This window comes from Amblyomma maculatum, unplaced genomic scaffold (genome assembly GCF_055883805.1).
Source record: "Amblyomma maculatum isolate TAMU_Amacu unplaced genomic scaffold, ASM5588380v1 scaffold_13, whole genome shotgun sequence".
NCBI classification, from domain to species: Eukaryota; Metazoa; Arthropoda; class Arachnida; order Ixodida; family Ixodidae; genus Amblyomma; species Amblyomma maculatum.
In genome coordinates, this window is record NW_028146738.1 from 29586143 (window position 1) to 29592041 (window position 5899).

General features: G+C 45.6%; 1 long non-coding RNA gene across 1 annotated transcript; it reads right to left on the reverse strand.

Annotated features, from left to right (window-relative positions):
* Positions 1-2365: 2365 nt before the first annotated feature.
* On the reverse strand, positions 2366-3961 carry LOC146172483 (uncharacterized). Its single transcript, XR_014702603.1, has 2 exons — positions 3745-3961; positions 2366-2506 (listed from the first exon to the last, which is right to left on the reverse strand). It is a non-coding gene; the product is annotated as an uncharacterized LOC146172483 (long non-coding RNA).
* Between the last annotated feature and the right edge of the window lie 1938 nt (positions 3962-5899).

Genomic DNA, 5899 nt, shown 5'->3' on the forward strand with positions numbered 1-5899 from the left:
TTTTTTTCACATATCAGGTGAGGGCACATACGAGGGCACGTGAAAACTACTGGAAAAAGCTTTGTGACAATGTCTTCTTCAATGACTTAAGTCACAATGCTATCAAAATGTTCAATAAACACCCTTTCAGTTTGCAAAATAGCAGAACTTTTTAGTTATGGCACTGAGATACATCAAATATAGCCTTTTCTGCACTCGAACATTGTCCTCAAAGACATGCTCATCAGCATCGACAAAAAGCTCGATGCTCAAAAAAGTGCATATCTGATCTGTTCCAGGCAGCAGGTTGCCCAGAAAAGCTGCACGCCCAGACAGCTGGCAAGACTGGTGGTTAGTCGCAGGTGAGCCGGGTGGTGCCAAGCCAGACTTTGTTGGCACTAAAGGTAGCATATTGCTCCGAACGGAAGCAAATGAAGTTCTTCCCAGGGCTCCCCAGGGTTTCTCCATGCTCTTGCACTGAGCTGACAATTTCGCAACTGTCATCACTTTGGCATTTAGACATCAAAACTTTCAGTCAATTGGGCACAGTGCATCCACCATCATGTACCTGTTGCCAGTCAATAGTCTGTACACTTGCTAGTTTGAGTCCTGTTTGCCGAGGACATCTCCAATGCCGGGGCAGCTCAGTGCAGGATAGCTCAGGAGGTGCCTCTTTGTAGCCACCTTTTACAAGGAAGGTGAGGAGCTGCAGAAGAGCTAGCATATGGCTGCAGACTCCGTTTCCAGCCGGACACTCATAAGTGCTGGCAGTTATTTCATCTGTATCTCTCTTTAGTATTACTGTCACAGGGTTGGGTTCTCCAGTGTTCTGACTTCTGTAGCAGATCCCACAGGCACGGACAACATCAGGGCTGCAGTAGAAAGTGGACGACGAAAGCAATTTACAGATCAAGCATTACATTAACCATGCATTGTGCTGTTATCAAATGCAGTACAGTTCTCTTGTAATATTATCGCACATGCTCAGCTGGATATCAACCAACCACCAAAGCAGAGCAAGGGTTCTCTCAAATATCGCATGCCATCTTTGCAACTCCGTAAAAAAACTTGTAGAATAGCGAAAACAAAAAAAAAAAAAGCAGAGGACTGTTGTTTTACCTTCACGGGTGGATTTACCGATTGCACAGAGTATGTGATGTCATCAACAACACAATACAGATTGTGAAGCATCAGATATTAAAAGCAGACTGTTTGCCTGTCTAGTTATCGACCCGCATTCCACCAGTCCGCCGCAGGCGATTAAGCAGTAAAATGGAGGGCACGGCATCATTCGGAAAATGTTAAAGCGTGTATATCGTATCGGCGTACCCAAATGATCCAAGATGACGAGTTTGCGTGTCCTGAAAAGCCAAGTATCATCCCCGAAGTTTCAATCTTTATTACGGAACAGTTCAAAGGTATCCGAGGCAAGTTTGACACTGCTTTGCTGTATGGAATGGTTTTGTTTTTTGCAAAAACTATGAGCGAACGGCAGGACAGCTGGGATAGCATGTCCTGCAACTTTTCTCAAAGGTCCAGTAGAATAAAGTGCTGTTCGTGAGAGCAAAGCCTTGCGTGCCTATTAAATTCTAAAGTTGGCTTTCATACCGCTGTCAGCGGGGAGCTTCACAGCAGCACACTCTGAAACTGAAGACAAGCAGCAAGCACTACACGTCTGCTCTGAATGGCAAACAATCTATAAACGAAGGTAATGATTTTGAAGTGCTTACCTCAGCTCTGGCATGCACATTGGCACAGAAGGCTCGGCGTACGCCTCAATGGTGAAGCTGCCTTCCGCTGCTGCTTGCCGGACGCATCCCTGAGGAGGGTGGCTGCTCCTGGCCCTGATAGGGCTGGGTTGGGACAGGTAGGTCACCACCGCTTACGGCAGGGGCTAGCCTGCCACCGAATTTTTATTTCTTGTAGGCCGTTATTGCACCCGCCACCGCTTCAGTGGTGGACGACGGCTGTTGCTGTTGCTCCCCAGGTGAAAATTTTCTGCTGGTTTCCTGCTGGGATCCTGCTGGTTCCAGCAGTGCTGGGTTATTAGCACATTCCCAGCAGCTGCTGGAACCAGCAGCTGCTGGTTCCAGCAGCTGTTGGGAATCTGCTAATAACCCAGCACTGCTGGAACCAGTAGCTGCTGGGACCAGTAGCTGCTGGGACCAGTAGCTGCTGGAACCAGTAGCTGCTGGGACCAGTAGCTGCTGGGACCAACAGCCACTGGGACCAGCGGCTATTGGAACCATTGGCTGCTAGGTTTCAACCGAGGGCTGCATATAGTCAGAATTTGGTGGATTGGTTCTCTGGGGGCTTGTCAGCCTACGAGAATTTGGTGCAGCGACTGCCTTGGACTGCACAAAGAAAATAATGGCAACAGCAGAGGTTTCAGTCATGACTCATAGTTTAATTTTATTTTCCATGCCCATATAAATTCTGCAATCTGCATGGACACATTTTCCCTTTGAGACTGTGGTACTGCAGCAGGTGTGCTCCAGCTCCAACTTGGATGGTGCCAGGAAGGTAGCTGCATGAAAAAAAAAACAGACCAGAAAAATATGCTACCAAAACCATGCTACTGCACATAAAATATGAATAATGGAAATTGAAAGCATCTACCCAAGAACCACATATTTGGTGCAAATCCACATGAGAACTGGTCAAGTGTGATGCAAACCACGTTTAGAGAAAATTTTCAATGAGCAGCGCTTCTACTAATGTGTGGATGGCTAGCTTTTGCGTGTGCCTGTGCAGACTGCACCAATGCCCACACGCACCCATGGTGTTTCATTCATTCAACCATGAGAACGCCACTCCTAGGAAAGTGTCTGCATTGCTTTAGGCAGATGCAACGTAACAACTGGTGTGGTATTGCCAGAAAGGTTAGATGAAATGAGGGGCTCGTTATGATACAATTTAAAGGAGCAAACAGTCTAGATGTCCAAGGTAAACATTGGGGATAATTTTTCTTTTTAGGTTTGTTGTCGATGTTGACAAGAATGAGTGTTAAGATGATTTAGGGAGAAAGAATATTAAATGAAATGTGGAAGGAAAAACAATGCCGCTTTTCATGCAATATTATTTCTCCCTAAATCATCATAAGACTCATTCTTGTTAATAACAACAAACCTAAAAAAAAATTATACCCAACGTTTACATTGGACTCGTAGACTGTTCGCTCCTTTAAATTAAATCAGAGAGATTAGAGGTATACCCATTGCTAGCCAGACATGACTGTTTAGCGGCATATTGTTTTAACCTTGTTTGGTATGCCACTCGTCATACACCCATACCCTGCAAATGGATTGGCATGGAAATACAGTCTAGTTAGTCTATTTGCAACGAACCGTATCGAATGTGTGTTAACTTGCACAGTGTGTTAACTTGCGATTAGACGTTCTTTGAATCCTTGGCTGTTCACCATTGTTCGTACAAAGCGAAAAACAATCGGGCGACAAAGATATTTTACTTGCCGAAAATAGCACCAATGATACTTCAGCAAAATGATATGGCCTATTTTAAACTAGGGACGACAAAATTACCAGCTCACTTAATAGTCAATTACTAGTCACTCGACTAGTAAGCGGCTCTCATCACTGCCGAACTGCGCTGTCAGTGATGCGCGCTTGAGTCACTGTTCCCGCTTGCTTCACTGTTCTTTTCCTCCGTGCTTATAATAAGCTCTCGCAAATCCACTAGACGTTACACAACGCGAGGACTACAAAAAAAAAAAAAAAAAGAAATGAGATGCACTTTTTTACTTACCAAACACACGCAGGTCCTAGGCCTTGCAGATGTCACATCACATTTCTCAGTCTTGACAGAAGTTGTTACACCACCTTGATCGGTTCAAACTTAGGTAGATGTTTCAGGTAAAATGCCTTAAATAATTCATACTGACGACGACGTTTAAATATTGTAAAAAGCACAAAATACTCCTGCATTCGCAAACACGAGCCAGCACAGAACAGCTCACTATAGCTCACTACGTAAATGTCTAAACTTCGGAACGGCTTCTTTTGGCTTGTTGAGCGTCAACCGGAGACTGGTTACGATAGTGTCGTAAGCGCTGAAAATGCGCGTTTGTCAAACGGTACGAAAAAATACTCCTTAAATATTTCAAATTGTGCTAATATTACTATTTGTATACCATCTTACACGTAATTGTATTCGCTCTGCTCTGATCGTTGCACCAGATCGTTCGAAGGCGCGTCGTCTGCTACGCTAGCAGATGATGGTGACAGCAGCCTCGTGCATTACGCCGTGATAAACAAATTCGTAAAGGTCAGATAACATTTTTTGCATCTTTGATGTTTGCAATAGCTCATAGCGGTATAACACTGCGGCTACCGGCCGAAAAAAAAAAAGCATAGCTTCTTTAAAAAGGTGTCTTTCGCAGCTACGGTGATATTTTGATCACGGAGCAGAAACATGGTGTAAAAACGGGTATATACTTTCCGTGCTACGTTTTTGTAGAATGAATGAGCTCGCGATAGGGCAGTGCAACAAGTTCTCACGTGCGTAAATGAACTCCATTACATGCGTTTGTAAACTTGGGTGGGTTACTTGCTGGTTCCAGTACCATTCCAGGAGGGAACCAGCAAAATTCTAAAACCAGCAAAGAAAACCAGCAAGCACCCTGCTGGAACCAGCAAAGCCAGCAGGTTGCCTGCTGAGACCAGCAGACGCTCACTGCTGGAACCAGCACAGCCAGCAGGTTGCCTGCTGGGACCAGTGGAAAACCAGCAAGCACCCTGCTGGAACCAGTACAACCAGCAAAAATCCAGCAGGCTACCTGCTGGTTCCAGCACAAACCAGCAGCTTCCAGCAAGAAACCAGCAGAAAATTTCCACCTGGGTCTCCTCTAATTTGGTGGCACATACCCACACAGGGGCTGTTGCGGCGCGCGTCTTTCTCTTTCTCTTCTTTTTCTTTCTTCTCTATTTTCTCTTCTGTCCGCACGAGGCAGTTGAGGTGGCTCAGCTACAGAGCCAGTAGCAGGTCCGTGCATTTTCTTTTCCTTCTTCCTACAGCCACAACAACGCATCACTGTGCGTGCAAAATGCTGCCAGGAATGCACTGGTTAGCTGCGGAAGCACACTGAGGTCTGGTGACAATTTCAGAACTGACGCTGAGGGCGTATGCTGCATGGTTGAAAGCTAAAAAAACTTTTTAGGCGGCCCATGCTGAACCTTCCACACACAGCATCGAACAGCAAAAATTCGATCACGCCCCTAACGACATCGCGGTCGCTGCCAGTGTTGCTAGAACACTTAGCATTTTGAATATCCCGTGACATCATTATTTTCATTTCTTGTTCGTTCTTTCGAGTGCTTCGGTCCCTTTGAGAAAAAAATGTTCGAATAAAAAATTATTTGTGTACAACACAAAGCATTCGCTTTCTAAGTTCCAGTTTTGAACTACCAGGCTGCTTCCGGTGGCGTCCAACACCTGCATGCGCTTGTGTGGTCGTTCTTCAACAAAAAACTCGTGTTTTTTGAGGTCTGGCAGATTTTAATAATATACAGGAGCAGCAGTTCAGTAAACATTTACTCGGATGCTGAGACACCGGCGTTCAAGCCTTGGTCATGGTGGCCATCTAGCCATCATACCGTGGGTATAGTACCAGTAGGGAAGCGACGGGGTCCTCCGTACTTGTTGCATGGAATCTCGGCAGCCATCGACGGCCTTCTTTGCGGACATAAGCTGCTGCACGTCCTGGTTTGTCTTAGAGCGCGTTATTTTTCCAAGCAAATGGTAAGATTAGGGAAGAGGCCTTCATGTTTCTGGAGATCTTCAAGACCATGCTAAAACGAGGCAGGCTGCGCCACTTCGTTCGGTTATTACCGATCGCATTGTGTGTTTAGGCTTATGGTTTCGCCGCGATCTTTTGTTCTTGAGAAAGCATAGGCACAATAAC